The sequence below is a fragment of the Gorilla gorilla genome, chromosome 13, assembly GCF_029281585.2.
Source record: "Gorilla gorilla gorilla isolate KB3781 chromosome 13, NHGRI_mGorGor1-v2.1_pri, whole genome shotgun sequence".
Taxonomy (NCBI): Eukaryota; Metazoa; Chordata; class Mammalia; order Primates; family Hominidae; genus Gorilla; species Gorilla gorilla.
The window spans coordinates 55,916,975-55,935,447 of record NC_073237.2 but is presented as its reverse complement, the minus strand read 5'-3'; the positions used below and the strand labels follow the sequence as shown (position 1 = coordinate 55,935,447).

Below are 18,473 nucleotides of genomic sequence, written 5' to 3'. Positions count from 1 at the left end.
GAGTCAAGAAGCCTCCAAAGTCATAGTAAAGCAAAGGATTTTTTTCATACAAAGATGTAGACTTAAAGATTACTAAGGCTAGAACGATAGACATTGGAAGCTTGTTCAACATCCTCCATCTCCTTTAAATGTTCCTAACATTCTTCCTCCTTCTTTAAAAAACTTACTTATTTTTCATCTTGTATTTCAAGATCTAGATAGCTATCATACAAGAATGATATAAAATGTAAATGAATATTTATGCACAAAGATATTCATCATATCATTTGTTTGGCAAAAGAGTATAAGTAGTTGAAACATTAAACAGTATGGGATTTCTGTCACAGTGAAATAAAATATGGCATGAAGATGGAACATCATACAAGTAGTTAAGTGTTATAAAATCTGTATCATATCACATGAGAAATGCTTATGATGCAATAATAAGCCACGAAAGCATACTACAGAGTTATATGTGGGGATAGCAGATAATGAAAAATGCACACACACACACACAAAGATTGAACAAAGTAAACAAAACACTAATAATGGTGTTCAGGAGGAGGTATTTTAATTATTTCTCCAACTGCTTTCCATCTTTTATACTTCCTTGAGTTTTTACAATTATGTTCTGGTTGAAAATGTTTTAAAGCCCCAAAGCATTTTGCTGTTCCTTCTTTTTTTTTTTTTTTAATTTCTAATCCCTGTTACAGATTTTCTCTTCTCTCCTACTGTGTTCTACTTACATGTCATTGAAAAGTGGTTTTAAATAACCATAGCTAAAATTGATTTTGAAAACAATCCTTGGATTACAAAAAAGAAAAAAGTCATAACAAAGTTTGTTCTTCTTGGTTCATCACCAGTATCTTCTCTGTATTGATTTCACGTTTCCCACGTGGTGTTCCCATTGGCTTGATGGTGTGTTCTGACTCTGTTTGGTTTTCTTGGAGTCAAGAAAGCCGGATTCCTATCTAAGCTCCACCAATACATATATGGATAATCTTGGAGGAAAAAAAAATCATGTAACTTTACCATTTCTTGGTATGACATATGAAATACATTAATTTACAAAAACTGCAAAACTATGACATATGAAATAAATTAATTTGCAGAAATTGCTTCCAGTTTCAAGGTTTCCTAGCTTTATATATTATTTCCAATGGAGGGAAGTTCAGGAGAGGCATATTTGCAATGCTGGCCCTGGAGAATGAATTTCCACCTCATCAGCAAACTCAACTTCTTGGTGATCCTGGAACTGGGGGCCTGCTTGTGTTCAAAAATATTAGGAAAGCAAAACAGCCTCTAACAACCCTGCTAGAGATCATAACCTGTAGCATCTCAGTGTAGCAATACAGACTAGATGATTACTAGGAGCTGTGGGAAGTACTTAAAATAATTTTATTTTTTATTTATTTTTATTTATTTATTTATTTTAGATGGAGTCTCACTCTGTCGCCAGGGTGGAGTGCAGTGGCACAATCTCGACTCACTGCAACCTCCACCACCCAGGTTCAAACGATTCTCCTGCCTCAGCCTCCCAAATAGCTAGGACTACAGGTGCGTACCACCACGCTCAGCTAATTTTTGTATTTTTAGTAGAGACAGAGTTTGACCATGTTGGCCAGAATGGTCTCCATCTCATCACCTCGTGATCCACCTGCCTTGGCCTCCCAAAGTGCTGGGATTACAGGCATGAGCCACCACGCCTGGCCTCAAAATAATTTAAAATTGACTAACAGTGAGAGGATTACAAAACACTGTACATTGATGTCACTTTTCCGGAAACAAATGAAAAATATATTACAAGTTTTTATATTTATCTTTCTGCTGTTTCAAACAATGCAAATTGATAATAACTACTTGCTTGTCAGTAACCAACGGAGAAATTATAATTATGCAATTAAAATTTCTAGGGAATTTCCCTAGAAACACAAAATGGATTGCTGTATTAAATGGTACAATACTGTCATTTTTAGCTACCTTCCTTTTCTTGTCCATAGCCTAAAAACTGTCAACCGGGAAGGAAAATCCATTGTAAGAGCCCAGCTTCCCATTTAAGTTCTGTTCTGAAATTTCTTGCAAGAACATGTGAATACATTGAAGGGCTGTTGCATAAAATGAGTGTGTACTATATTAGAAATTAAAGAAAACTAGAAGTAGGATACCCTTTTCCCTGCATCTGGATATTTTTTAAGGGATACCATCGCATTTCTTAACCCAAAGAATGAAGAAGAGTTGGCAATTCTGACAATCTGCAAGTAGGCAATGGATGCTTGGGTAAGTGCTTCATCTGTCCTGTTGCCATGTAAGGACCTAAATTAGAAAGCTCATCTGGAAATAACCGGTGGGTGAGGACAAGTCAAATTAAACATAGAAATCTTATTTCTAAATGGAGTGCAGAGAGACAAAATTCCCATACACTTGGAGAATAGGTATGAGTGCCATTTCGATGTTTTCCAGGTATGTGTCTCATTTATCTTTATTTTCTGGTCAGGCATTGAAGTTTTTTGTTTGTTTTTTGAGACAGGGTCTTGGTCTGTCATTCAAGCTTCAGTGCAGTGGCACGATCAAACCTAACTGCAGCCTCAACCTCCCAGGCTTAGTCAGTCCTCCCACCTTAGCATCCAGAGTGGCTGGGAGCACAACCACACACCACCATGCCTGGGTAATGTTTTTATTATTTGTAGACATGGGGTCTCCCTATGTTGTTCAGCATGTCTTGAACTCCAGGGCTCAAGGATCCTCCCGCCTCAGCCTTACAAAGTGCTGGAATTACAAGTGTGAGCCATCACGACACGCAGAGAAGTTTTCGTGTAATATTGACAAGTATAAAAATATGCCACCCAGGAGGCAGAGGTTGCAGTGAGCTGAGATCGTGCCACTGCACTCCAACCTGGGTGACAAGAGTGAAACTCCATCTCAAAAATAAAAAATTTAAAGAAAAGAAAAAGAAATGACCATTGGATGCTACTGTAGGATTTTATTTCTGGAGACCAAGTCAAGTAATGAAATTAACCTATTGAACTGTGGTAAACTTATTAAAATAACCAGTTAGAATCTGTTTTAGGATCTGGAACTATTCTTCTAAATCCTACCACCGTATTGACATGATATTCTTAAAAAAAAAAAACCGAAAAGGGCCCTTAAATTTATTCTTTGAAAACAAGAAAATAAAATTGATCACACTACAGTTAAATAATTTCAGGGGCTTTTACACAGAAATTTTGTAAAAAAAAAAAAAATTATATATATATATATATATATATGAAAGACATCGGCCTCACTGACAAGAAAATCATGACTTTCCTATGGGACCCAATGTCAATTTTTCTAGATTCGCCCACAAGATCCGAACTACAAAAAGGATATATGTCATCATCCTATGATACAAAGTAAGACTCAAGATAATATAGTAAAATCCTTTCACTAAGCATGGGTGGTGCATATATAATCATTTTTGCTGGTCAAACTCTCAGACGGTGTCTGTCAATGCTAGGCAGCCGGCCAAAGGAAAGATATGAGGTAGAGAGAAGACTAAACTTAATAACCCCAACAAATGCTTGAGGCAAGTAAAAATCTTTATTCTCAGAGGGATATAACAATACACATCACCCACTTCCCTTCTCCATATCTCAGTTTAATAAAAGGAACAAGATAAATCGTCTGCCTTATTCTGTCATAGATATTGTCCAAATTTAAGCCATGCTCGGAAGATGGGAAGAAAGGGAAGAGAATTCAAGTAAAGCATAAAACAAGGGCATCTACTAAAAAGTCACAACATAGGACAGACTAAGATTTGAATCGTGAAAATCTCCATTTTTATCCCATGAGATACAACCATCAGTATTATAGTTAGTCTACAAAAAAAAAGAAATATCAAGGTATAAAGATGGGGAGAAAGGCATTAGAACTTTCCAGTCACCATTATTTAGAGAGGCATCCTTCCATTACTGCTGTAGCTAATCACCATTGCCATCTACCTGAAGCTGCCAATGCTGTACTTTGCAAAATGCATTTGTGCTCAAGTTGGTTTTGACAAGTGAGGAGTATGATCTTTTATTAAACTAATGCCAGGTACTGCACAGGTCAAATTACTGTTCAACCCAGAAAGTTTACTTTCTAAATGGAAAGTAGAGAAGCTACGCATACATATGCGTCAGAACAGAGACACGGCCGATATTCTAGAATGTGTCTGCCAGGCTCGCTTGCCATTTTCAAAGACTGTACATTCTCAGGATGCATTTACAACACAGGCCATAGCTCCTGGAATTTAGTAGATTATTATTTGCTACACAGCTCAAGAGAAGCCACAAACTGCACACTGATTTTTGCTTTTAAGAAGTTCGATTGTTTCTTAAAGTCTAACCAATGCACAGTATCTTTGAACCTAATGGGTCTAATATTTGGATGCCATATCATGTTTCAAGTTGCTAGGCACTCTGAAGACAAGGTGATGAGCTCAATGTGCACTTATAGCTATTAAATATAGGTGAGAGAACCAACCAAGACCAGCAAACTGCTTTTGTCCATCCTTAACAAACTGCCGTACTGAGGACAAAATCCTCCCTTTGGTACACTATACTAAGTAGTGCTAGACATAAATCGGGGAGAGCCATTGAAATCCACCAGTAACATCCACAGATGAATGCAATTTATGAGAAATTCTTAAAGGTTAAGTAGATAACTTAGAGTTGAGGTATATGATTGGCCAACTGAGAATCACTTAAAACAGATTCATAGAAAGGATCACATGCTACAAAAGTGAAGAGACAAAATGAGGGTGTCATTTATCTAATTTAATTCTAATTAATAAGCTGCTTCTGTGGACATCAAGAAAATATGTGGCATGGGTCACAAAACTAACAGCATGTAACTAATTGGCTTTGTTTCTTTTAACTGATTAACATTTCCTTAAATACAGAGTTTTGTTTTTAAAGGGCTGTTTGTCATAACAATGTACTTAAAATTTTTAAAGGGGAAGGTGAATATTGCTGTTAAATGAGACAGGGAGAGAATGTTCAATGGGAACATGCAGGTACCCCTGTCTTTAGCAATCTGCTTCCTCCTTAAAAAGTGCCTGTAGAATTTATGAGAAGGTCAGCTGAAGTCATCTCTGATCTTTCTTTCTCTGTAAGTGTCAGGATGAGAGCTCTGAAGGAGAGCTCAGGAACAGGGCCTTTGGGGTCCGGTGGGAAATGCAGTGCATAGCAGAAGAGTGAGGGGTGGTTCCAAGTGTAGTAGCCTGGTCTGAAGGTTTCAGGGGAATGAGTTACCATGGGACTTTACATTCCCTTCCAGCCACAGCACATCCTATTGACACTTTCGCAAACATGGGGCATCCAGAGTTTGTGTGGATGATAGGTTTTTGTTATAATTAGCTTCATTTTCACTGGGACACGGGTAGTGACAGACAACCTGCCCAAGCCAAGAGCACAACTATACCAACACATGATGAAAGGGAGGGAGGTCCCAAAGTTGATGTATCATTGCTTAGGAGGGCAAAAGCATGGCACAGATACCACCTGGGGTAGTTTCCATAGCAGAGGTTCTACATGAACCAGGGCCTGTGGGGACAGTGAATCTATCACATGAAATTTGAACAGGGTCACCTGTTGACATCTGTGGTCAGGATAGATCTTCAAAATCAAACAGACTTTCAAAAAAAATTGTTTATGGTATTTCTTTTTAAATACAGCTCCCAAAACAACCTGTTAGTTTTAAAATTTGATTTAAGAAGCATTATACTTTAGAATGGAATAAAGAAATAACTGCTCCTTGAGTTCCATGCACTAGACTAAATGTTTCATATGTCTTATATACAGTGTTTTCAAACAGTCTTGCAAGATGTTATCATTACTCCTATTTTATAGATTTATAGAAAGCTTTTTAGTAATATAGGTATTAGGAAGGGATGGAGGGAAGGAAGGAAGGAAGGCGGGAAGGAAGGAAGGAAGGAAGGCAGGAAGAAAGGAAGGAAGGAAAAAATATGAAAAGACAGTAAGGAGGAGTCACTGAGGTTAAGAGTGAGAGAACTTCTGATCTAATTGTGAACCCCTCATGATGGCAGCAGCAGCAGGCCATGTGGAGCGGCCACTGCCATCACACTGGCTGCAGATGGGCTGCCTCAGGGACGCAGGGCATAGGGGAAGCGGGGCATAGGGGTCCCACCACCACCACTGCTGCCTCTGCAGCCACTCCTGCCACCACTGCTCGCAGCTCTGATCTCAGAGCAGAGTTGAGGCCGAGCCCAGGTGCTGTCAGCCTGACTGAGTGTGCACATGTTGGGGCAGCACTGAGACACCAGCCCCTTGCTGCCTCAGCACCCCCAGACTTTAGGTACTGACAAGGGTGGAGGGGAAGCCAAGTAGGGAGCTGAGGGCAACTCAGAGCCTGCAGATGCCCCTTGGCGTGAGCAGCCTGGGTGCCACAGTTGGTGGCAGGAGGCAGACAGGCTCCTGGGCAGAAGGGGATGGATCCGGTGAGGTCCCACCTTCAGGCCAGGGAGGGCCTGAAGTCTGAGTACTGGGCTGTCAGCCCCACAGACCACAGTGGGAACTGGTGGTGCCTTTTCTGGGACCGCCCATGGCTGTCCATGGACCAGCTGGCATGCACTTCATCCCCTCTGAGGCCCATAAAAGTTCTGGGCTCAGCCACAGCAAAGCAGATGATGGGACAACCAGCTGCAAAAAGGCACGACTCTCTCTGTTGTTAGCTGAACACCTGCTGGGATGACCAGCTGCAGAGAGGAGCTACCCTCTCTGATGAGAACTGAGGACTTGCTTAACAGAGAGGAGCTACCCTCTCTGCTGGGAGGTGAACACTCCGGACGACCTGCCTAACAGAGAGGAGCTACCCTCTCTGCCAGGAGCTGAACATTCATCAGGACACCCTGAAACGGAGAGAAGATGCCCACTATGGGTCTCCTCTGAGCTTTCCCATTGCTCAATAAAGCTCTTCTTCGTCTTGCTCATCCTCCACTTGTCTGCATACCTCATTCTTCCTGGTCACAGGACAAGAACTCAGGACCAGCCAACTGGCAAGGCTAAAAGAGCTGTAACACAAACAGGGCTGAAACATGCCCCTTGCTCACCACGTTGCAGATGAAGAGAAGGAGAGAAGGGCTGTGGCCCTTTGAGGACCCCAGACCTGGGAGCTCCCCAAGCCAGGGCTGTGACTCACTCTTTGGGGCCTAGTGGTTCCTGTTGTTTCCAAGTTTCCAGGTGCCACTGCATTCACCAGTGCCAGCCAGGGAAGCTGCTGTGGTGCTCCTGGTCCAACCGCTGCCTCACGGAGAACTGGCAGCCATACTAGCACCCGGAACCGCCCACCCCGTGGCAGCAGCCAACGTGTCTGACTGTGCAGTGACCAAACCCCACGTTCACTCACACACCCCTTGCCATTCCATGCCTGACTCGCAGTCTTCCTTGAAGACATGGGATCCAGGCCGGTAGTGTGAGCTGAGTGCAGCCTGCCAGGCCAAGTGGGCAGAACAAGCCCAACGGGCCTGAGCAAAACTTGGATAAAGGTGCCACTGGCCACAGAGGTTTCTGGCCAGGAAAATAACACCCCAAAGATCTTGTAACACTAATATTTTCACTGTGCCAAATTACAAGCTAGAAAATCATAAAGGTTGCACAGATAATATATCGCAATTTATTAAATATTTTCAAATATCTTTTATGTAACTATAAAATGTATACTGATTGTCTTCTCAAGGGATTGGCACGTACTTTGTGCCATACTACAGCAATTATTTTTCACTAGCTAAGTGAGAAACTTCACCCAGAATATGCTGTATATAAAAGTTCTCTTAAAGTGTAACATCATCCCAGGATCCAATTGAAATCAGAGATTACGATGTCTGACCAAGAGACAAAAATCAATGTCAGAAAATTCATAAACAAATCACCCAAATTCCAAGTTTAGCATGGTAGGTTACTTTGGTATTATTTTACTTATACATTCAATTTGCTCATGATTTAAAAAGACAAATACCTCAATACAGTTCTTGACACTGATTAACTCTCTTCCCTTTCAAGACACTTCAATGACATATTTCTATGCATGTCTATACCATTAATTTTATCTAGGCCTCAACTCTCAATTCCTTTAGAATGAGTATTAAACCATTTCCCATTTGGTAGATAGATATCTATGCCTCTGTATAACTACCAATATTTAATTTTTCAAAGGGCTGATAGGCACACCAACAGACAGGAACAGAAAAGAAGAGAGAAGAAGAAAGGGAAGGAAGAAATGAAGAGAGGAAGAAAAGATTTAATTTAGTGAAAAGATTATCTCCCACTTGCACTTTCTATCAATGTTAGGTTATTATTTCTAACTGCTTGAAAGATTACCTTCCAGCATCTCAAAATTGTTGTGTTGAAAACATACCATGTCATTTGCCTTCCCAGTCCTTCTCCTCTTACTGAGTGTTCATTTCTGTTTTTGGCATATTCACTCTCCCATATACCCCACCTAACAGCCTCAGCCTCCTCTTCTGCCTTCTCCTTTGCCCACAATACCAATTATTAAGTTCTACTGATTTATCACTAATATGTCTTATCCTTCTTTTTTGTACCCAAAAACAATGGCCATGGTTCACTCCTAAACTGGACATTAGAATCACCTGGGAGTCCTAAAAGAAAAAAAAAAAAAAGAAAAAGAAAGCTACAGGTGCCTGAACCCCACCCTAAATCAATTAAAACAGAAAACAGTGCATGGGACTGGGTAATTAATTTCCAGAAAATTCCAACATGCAACCAGGATTGAGAATTACTGAATGATGCCATGATATCCATGGCTTCCCATCTGGTCACTCTCACTTCAGGTGCTTCATCTCGACAATCAATATTACACTTTACTATGGATCCTTCTTTTGTTTTCCCTTTTCATTCTTTGAGTTTTGTTTTCTAACGCATCTGTGACTACAGCTCTTTTCCACTCAAAAAATAATAAACCAACTTTAATAGCTTACTCCTGCAAACTAACACCAGAAATACTGTTTGGCCTTTAAGATATTTCAGAGCTGCTGTCAATCTATTTTCCCAAATACATTTCCACCACTGCCCATGGAGAACCTAAAATTCTCTCATCTCGATGCCTCAGTACAGGCTGTTCCCTCATGTAAAATGCCTTCTTTCCCACTTTTGAATTTACAGAATTTACCCACATTTTTCAATTCTAAATTAAGTCCTTGGAAGCCTTCTTTGATCTTCCCTATCTAGATGAAATGTACCATCCTTTCGACTCCCCTATCACACTTTCTGTATCTTTTATGAATCACAATAGTCTATATTTCATTATAGTTATTTTAAGCACATGTGTTTTCTCCCCTTTCACATTCACAGAACCTTGAGAAAATTATACATGCCCCTGGTCATCTATGAAGTCTTATAACTCCCAACCATACCCAGCACATAGTTTCAATGCATACGTGAGCTTGGTAAAGGCTGTCCCAGATACTATCCCCTAATCCTGGACTATACACTTTTGAGTATTTAGGATGGATAATAATACTGTAAATGTGATATTTGCACCTCTATTAAACGTACATTTGCTTATAGTTTGGCAAATTAGCTATGGAATACAAAGTCTATGTGACATACCTTGCCACTACAATACATTGATATGACATAGTGAGAGATGAATAGATCCATGTGAAGCCCTAAGCTGGCAAATGAAGCACAGCCAGATTACAGATTCATGTGTATCATCATAGGACTGAAGTTTAGATGAAGCATAATATAACGCGATGAGTCTTTTCTCTTTTATGAATATCATTCCACCTCATTGTCATCACAGAGCTCTCCTCCCCTCTACCACCTTTTGTGTTATTTTTAAGTAAAATGACTTTACTGTTCTAATTGTACGTATTTATTATAAATTAGAAAATGTACATGAGTTGAAAGGAGATATTCTAATGGTGATCACCTTGATGAATAACTTTTAAGAATTTTCCATGCTTATTTTACATATTTTTTAACAAGAAAGAGGTTATATTGTGCCATTATTTTGTAACCAACGTTTCATTTAGAATATACTGTGAATATCTTTTATGACCACAAATAAATTCATCATGTTTATATTATAAAGAGTAAAGATTACATTTAAATTTATTGTTAAACATTTAGGTTGTTTCTGCTATTTCAATAAGAAAAAGACTTCAAAACTTTTTTGTAATCATATCTTTGCACATATATGTAATTCCTATATGTGAATTATTCCTACATGTAAAATTACTGAATTCAAAAAAGTATATTTTAAGGCTTTTGATATATTTAACAAATTATACTTTTAAAATAATTCATATATTCATAGCAGCAATGTGTCAGAATGTCCAATTACCTAGACCACTGCTAAAGCTATAACTTAATACTTTATCATTGGCCATATTTTTATCCACTGTCCAAAATAATGAATTGCAAACATTTGGCACAATGTCTACATACAAACTAAGCAACCAGTAAATGTTCGTAGACCATTAGCACAGCTGACCAACCTTCTAGCTCTAGCATCATCCCCATTCCTCCATTCCAGTTGCCACCATGGGACTTCCCTGCCAGTTGCCTTCAACATCTCTGATCTCACCTGGGATTATTTCACATTCCAGAACAGCATGCAATCCCAGTTTCTGCTATTCACAACACAAGCACACGCATTACAACAGGACAATACACATGCATGAAGACCATAACGTGGGTCAGAGCAGAAAAGTGGAAATGGTATGTTCCAATGTTTGAGGGAAATTTGTCATAATTCAAGGTATAATAATACCTGGATAATAAACATGTGTTTTACAGCAACGAAAATTGTATGATCTCACCATCATAACTTTTTATTTAATACACAGTCATGGGATATTATGACAAAAACAATCACCTACGTTCTGTGTGCCCGGGCAATAGAACTTCCTGAAGTATTGATGTGCTTAGTAAGGCTGGCCATTGTGTTTTGGTGTAAGACACTCAAAATAACCACTGGTTTAGTGACATAAATTTCAAGAAGATGGCCTAAGTGGTCTTGAATCACTCACAGACAAAATCTGTGAAGTCATTCTTACCATTCCTTATGCCATAGTTATGCATTCTTAATGAAAACATGTTATCAGCAACACCATTTAGACATTCACTTAACATCTTCCACATTAAGCCTCTAGGTTTGCTTACTACCTATTTATGCATTCAAAATACTCAGACTGTGCATCCGTTTTGTTCAATAGAGTGATAAAAGGCCCTTATACTGAAACAGATGAGAAAGTTATGCATTACATACAATCTCCCAGGCTCATTCAGCAGAGATGTAGGCAAATGACACAATACTTATCAGCTTTTTTCATATTTCCTTTAAGTGGTAACATACTCAGGAAGCCATTTAATGTAGACACGCTATTTGACCAAAAAGAACCTCTAGCAATGCTTTAGCATCTTTTTGTAGAGTTAGTTTTCAAAGCAGATTCATTTACATCATCCACTGCTAATTTACTCATTAATCATAATTTACCACATTAGATGTGCTGATCATCATCAGAAATAATCATTTATTCTCTATTCTAACCTGCTGCTTATCATGTACCTGCAAATTGGGTCACACAGGAAAGGTAACTGGCTTATTTGAAAAGGAACATGAGAGTGGATAAAACTGAAGTGGGAAAGAAAGAGAAAAATAAAGAACAATGCCATCTTTCCCAATTTTATGTTGCCAAACTCCAGAATATCCTGCCACTTCTTCTATACAATATTTCCAGTGTATCAACTACATGAATTTTTAAGAGGAACTAGTGTGATGAACCGTACTAGCTTCACTTTAGAAACAGTAGTAAACCAGTTCCACAAAGAGAAGATCTGCTGGTGTCACTGTACGAGCTGAAAGGCTTTGAGCCAATATGAATTTTTGTAACGCTTGCCTTCCAACCAAAGTGAGTTATTACCACAACTCACAAAAACATAGACCATTTCTTTTAAGATAGATCCATCTTATAGGATAAGCTGACCACAACTTCTCATCTATCAATTGCACACTGGTTAAGTTGGCAAGATACTTTGGGAAGTGAAAGTAGCTACTATATCCCCAAAGTAGCTATAACACAGAAGAGAGACGTGTGTGTACACATGCAGACACTTTCAATGAGTAATAAAACAGATTTAAAATGATGTTTGATTGTATTTACTGGAGAAATGTAGAAGTGTATTATAAGAAATCTTTGTAAACAAAAAAACATTTTTATAGATACACAATTTTGATACACAACAAAAATGTTTCATGTAGCACAAAATACAATGGAAAGTGATTTGCCTGAGTTTTTATTACAAAGATTATATTAATTATAGAATAGAGTTTTACAATACATATTTCCTAAGGAAAGTCTATAATTAATATTAACTTCTAAATATTATGACTTTTAAAATATTAGATGATTCCAATGATAAGATGCTTAAATATTTGGCTATTTAAAAATATTTTCTTGGTACGCAACATTTTACTTTAAGGGCTATTTTTTTTAATGTTTTAATTTGTTTTTTTGTTGAGACAGGGTTTTACTCTGTTGCCCAGGCTGGACTGCAGTTGCATAATCACGGTTCACTGCAGCCTCCACCTCCTGGGCTCAAGCCATCCTCCCAGCTCAACCTCCTGAGCAGCGAGGACTATGGGCACATGCCACAACACCATGCTATTTTTGAAGTGTTTTGTAGAGATGGGGTCTAGCTATGTTGCCCAGACTGGTCTCAAATTCCTGGGCTCAAGTGATCCTCCGGCCTCAGTCTCCCAAAGTGCTGGGATTACAGGCATGAGCCCACACTCAGCAAGGGCTACTTATTAATAAGAATGTGGATATGTGGCCAGGCACGGTGGCTCACGCCTGTAATCCCAGCACTTTGGGAGGCTGAGGTGGGTGGATCACCTGAGGTCAGGAGTTTGAGACCAGCCTGACCAACATGGAGAAACCCTGTCTCTACTAAAAATACAAAATTAGGCACAGTGGCACATGCCTGTAATCCCAGCTGCTCGGGAGGCTGAGGCAGGAGAATCGCTTGAACCTGGGAGGCAGAAATTGCGGTGAGCCGAGATCGCACCATTGCACTCCAGCCTGGGCAAAAAGAGCAAAAAACTCCGCCTCCAAAAAAAAAAAAGTGGATACGTGATGGATAAACAACGGGAAACATAAAAGGCAAAGTAAAAAATAAAGTTGACTTGCCTATACACCAGTGTTTTTGCAAATGAAACAGTGACTTAAAAAATATACTGAAAAATGCCCAGCATTATTCACATTTAGACCAATACCCTGACAGAGATCATATTCTAAGTTTATAAGGTTCATGTCAGTTTTATTTTGTGCAATACCTAACATGTTGTAGGCATTCAATACCTTTGAAAGCAAGTATAATTATTTTTGGTCCTATGGAAATTTTAGGTATGTGTCTATGTCCCTTCCAGATATTTTTCACTAAATTTAGCATTCTTTTTTTTTTTTTTCAATTCATTTCTCTGCAGACCCAAAGCTCTAAGCTGAAAAGTATTTGGCAATGATTTGCAGGCTTCCAAATATTCTCATTCAGTATCAGGTAACCATTAGAACCAATAACATTTTGTAGGATATTAAAATTCTTATTTTCTGGTATACTTCCAATTGAGCACATGTAGCAAGAAACCAAACGGTATTTATTTTACATATTAAGTCCATCTTTTCTACAAAAATATCCATATTCTTTTTTAGAGTGAAGAGAAAGAATCTATATTCATATATGCAAGTTGATTATGAGAAAAGCGTTCTGCAGATGTCTCCCCACGTTTAATCTTGCTAACCACGATGGATCTCTGCATTTTCACGCAGTGGCCCCGCCCATTCACAAATTCTCCTGAGTGAGCTATTTGGGGGTACAAAAGATGGAAAGCATGACAACTGGTTCTATGCTTGGGCTCTGAAGGCATGTACAAGCAAGCAGTGATAATAATAGATGATAACCCAAGGCCATGAACTAACCCTGTCCACACAGAGAACTCAAATTGATGTTAATTGGAACCTGGCACACGGATAGAGGCTAGGGTATGATTCCTTGGTTTGTAGATGGAAATAAACCTGTGAAGAACTTTAATAAAATGAGTTCTAGATGGAACACAGTGTAATGCAATAATGTAGTTCTTTTGCTTTTTTTCCTTCCTAGCTACATCTCTGTAAAATAACTCTACCAACATTTCCATGACAGCATTTTAAAGCTGAGGAGAAAATGTTTCATTCTTGCCTTCTGTGAACTGAAACACATACACACTACAAATTTAAAAAATCAACTCAAAGAGGGGGAAGGGCCATTTTTTCTCCCTCACTGAAATCTGTTATGTTTTGGCCAATCTTTTTGTTACCTTTTTCCAAATGGCATTAAATTTGTGAACATAAATATGCATTTCACCTCTCCTGGTAACAGAACTTGGATAACACTTGGCACTATAGACACAAGGTAACACTACACGAATATTCTTGAAACAATTTTCAGTTGGATTACTTTTCAAATATCAAGTCCCTAATTTGTATCCCCAGGCAGTGCAGACCCTGGTAGCAGCTCATTTCGGTGCAGATTATGCATGCTTTTCTAGAGAAACACATTATCTGAGCCCCAGGAATATGGGAGGCTTTCCAAAGAAGCACAGACAGTAAGGACCTTTATTTGCCAACTAACTTTTTCCCCTGTCCTCTAATTTACAGCTCAGGGTATTAGGTAAGAAAACAAAGGATTTTCCCACACAGAAATAAACTTTTTGAAAAGCCTGCAAATGAGATTTTAATGACACTATTTACCAATACAGAATGCATGCCGAAATAAACTGAAACACTTCTGGTGGTGGATTTTTCTTTTTCCTTTTTTCTCTTTTTCCCCTAATTTAACTATTGCAGGCAACATCATAGCAATTTAAGTTGGTTTTGTGACAAATTATTAGGACACTTATTTTAGAAGGAAAATCAACCAATAATTACTGCCCTGGCACACGGCTATTGTTCACAGCATAAACAGAAGCTGTGGCTGACAGCTGATGGGCCCAGCCCCCTGCTATCCTTAGAACACATTTGCAGATACCCAAGCCTCTTGCCAGACTAAGACACGCTGTAGCAATGCTTTTCATCCAACAGAGCTGCACTGACCAGGTTATGCTGGCTACAATAGAATGACACCATTTTAGGACCTCCTCCCAGGTTGGACTTAGCTTTAGAAGCTAAAAATACTGTTATAAATACTAGGGATTCCATTTGTATAATAACATTGGCCTTTTTGCACCACTTTAAAATATGAATGTGTAATCCCAAGTACTTGAGTGTTAGATACAAGATCCCAAGTGTTTTTTTAGTGTCCACAGATCATGATGATAAGAAGAAAATGCTTTCTTGTATTTGAGTAACAGAAGCATTTGGGAATGTATGCCAGGTCACGCACATGAGATTCTAGATGAACTTAATCTTAGAGAATTAGAAAAGGGGTCTGCAGGTTATTGTGAGATCAGCCTTTATTCCATACCAAATGTAAAGATAAAGCCTCTGGGATCTCAAAAGCTGAGTGATATATGCTGCTTCTTTCCCTCCATCTTTATATAACCCAGTCATAGTCACTAATTTAATGAAAGGAAAGGTGCTTTAAAGCTCTCTGTAGCACCTTTGTTCAATTTTACTGTCTGAAGTTTTTTGGTAACCTAGACAGAGTAAAAGCTGCCTTTTGAGATGGATCTAAAAATGCCATGAAAGTAGATCTCCTTTAAGGGCTGTTGTTTCAGAGGGAAAAAGACAAAAGAGAAATCTAAAGGGATGGGCTGCAGTTAATAATTAAATATCTATTAGTTACTCCAATTCGCTATATAAATGGCCTCTGGGGGCTGCCAGAGCATCTTTCCAAGTCAAAGTAAACTACAGGGAAAGACAAAAACAGTGTTTAGAAACTGCAAAACAACACAGTTATACTTTTACTTAGACTGGATTACACACAAAGCATTCGGTAATATAATCATTATTTTTTTAAAGGGTCAATATAAAGGTTCTGCCATCCTTCACTACCCATCCCATGTTCCAAACAAAGGGCTCCCACCAGTGGTCCTGAACCCTTTAGTATATTTCCACACAGTTCCTTTCCCTTAAGAATCCCCAGTCTGTTCTGAATGGCTAAGCTTTGCCTGAGAAATCACGACACTGTAAGGGCTAGTACCATTGCAAACTCATGATCTACAGCCTCAACTATACCCCTCTGTCATCTATCAATCAACCTCCCACCCTTCACTACTCTCCAGCAATCAGCACTGCACTGACCTCTCACCTCCAAGAGATCGATGCTTTTGCCTCCTACATCAACAGATAAAATAATGCCATCAAGCATGAACTTGATGGCAAGTCACATCCTATTCACTGTATATGAATTTCTAACTTAGAAACCATTTTTCCCTTTATCTTATTCAAGACCAATTGCTTCACTTGTGCTCTTGATCCACCTCTTCGCCATGCCCTAGGAACCTTGGTGCATCAATTGTCTCATCTCCCTACCTAATCAGCACCTTTACTCTCTTCCTCTTTAATAGCTACTTCCCCTTAAAACAGGGCCTTTCACTGCTGACATTTTGGGTCAGACTATTCTTTGTTGTAGAGCCTGTCCTGTGCATTGCAAGAGATTGAGCAACATCCCTGGCTTCTACCCAATAGATAACACTAACATCCTAGCCACCAGTCGTGACAATCTAACATTATCAAATGTCTCCTGGGAAAACATCCTAAGTTTTAGCACCAAAACTACTGACTGTACCTCAAGAAACCACAGGATGGTTGGTCACCCTAGCTCAGATGCCTCCAAACATAGTCAACTACCCCCTACTTGGTACTGCTCTATTCCATTTAAATATTTTAATTTCTGCACATTTCACCTAGCTTATAAGTGTTCATCTTCTCTCTCTTCTGCTAGACTGTGAGCCAACAAAAGGCATGATATGTAGTGGATATTCCTCCGATATTACAACGCTCACCAAGGATCATGCTTCCACTAAAGTTTATGGAGTAAACGATGAGTTCATAAGATTTAAGCATATACCCTGTACATATGAGCATATTTGGTTAAAGCCAAAATACAAGAAAAAGAAATACTTGTGAATTAGGCACCTACTTATGCTTTTATTGACAAAGCTATATAATCATTATATACTCTATATATGTAAGCCAGTGTAAAAAAGATACATACAAAAATTATATTCCCTCTGTCAAATTCAAACTGCCAGAAATTTAAATGTATTTTCAATTTTTCATAAGCATTAAGGGTTATAATAAAGAAAAATTACCTAAGTGAAACAACCAATAATTATTTTTGGTAAAAAATAAACTTAATACATGACTACAGTAATTGGTTTCCCTTCCTATGTATTTATTTATCCTTGGATTTTAGTCATTAGGAAGGCAATATTGTTCAAGACCATTAACTTGCCAGAACTGTACTAGCTTCTCAAGTTGACCCTAATATGTGATATTATTAGCTCTTTTTTTCTGTTAGACTTTCCCTGTAGAATCTTCATCAATCTTTCTAGCAAGATTGTTTTAAGAAAAACAATTTCACATACTAAAACGTAGGATAATAGGAATTCATTCAAGATTCCTAAACATAACTTGTAAATGTAATTGGAATTAGATTAACAACAAGCAATCAATGATTCAAAAAAATTAAATAGTTAAAAAAAATAGGAAAGATGAGAGGATATTCTTCACAAAGTGGCAATCCAGCCTAGTTGATAAAGTACTCAACTCTCTGGTTATCCAAAAAGACATGGAAGGTTTTCTACGTAAGCAGGTTTCACATGTGATACTTCTCTAAGGCACCTAAATAATCAACAAATACAACTTCTGCTTTCCTCCCCTGCCTCTTTGGGGAAATGTATTTTATAATTGTAAGTAGAATTCATAGTTTGATGGCAGAAAGGCTGATGTGTCTTGTTTTTTGGCCAGAATTTATTGTAACTTAGGGGTTAAAAAGAGCAAAGCTGCAACAACATAATTTGTTTTTAAATTCACAGTGTTCCTTCACCCCTGAATAATAAAAAGCATTTTCTGGAAATAGTGTGCCTCATTTTACCAACTTTAGATCTTTAACATCTGAACTTCAAATTTTAAACAACAATATGAATATGAAGGTGTGTATAGAAAAACATAAAGGAGATTTAAACATAAAGCTTTGAAAAAGTCAGTAATTAATGAACAAATATATTTCAATCACCAGCAGAGCCCCTGGAAATGCCACATACATGAACTTTTTCACAATCTTTCTATTTTTTATATTCCCTAGAGCATGACTCTCTCAACCATTCCCACTTGCTTGATTTTTTTTTCTTTTTTTAATATCTCCTTCACCCTTTTCTTCTATATTACTGTATCTTTGGCAGCACTTGCTTTTCTGGTCTTTCCAAACTCACCCAAACCATTAAATAGACAGTGCTATCCAAGAAACGTGCAGTTGCAATCAGGCCATGACCTTGTTCAAGAATCTTCC

General features: G+C 38.4%; 1 protein-coding gene across 44 annotated transcripts in view; it reads right to left on the bottom strand.

Moving 5' to 3' along the window:
• The window catches only part of PTPRD (protein tyrosine phosphatase receptor type D), a 2,298,568-nt gene that overhangs the window by 325,010 nt on the left and 1,955,085 nt on the right, over positions 1-18,473 (bottom strand). The gene's annotated exons all lie outside the window — the stretch shown is intronic.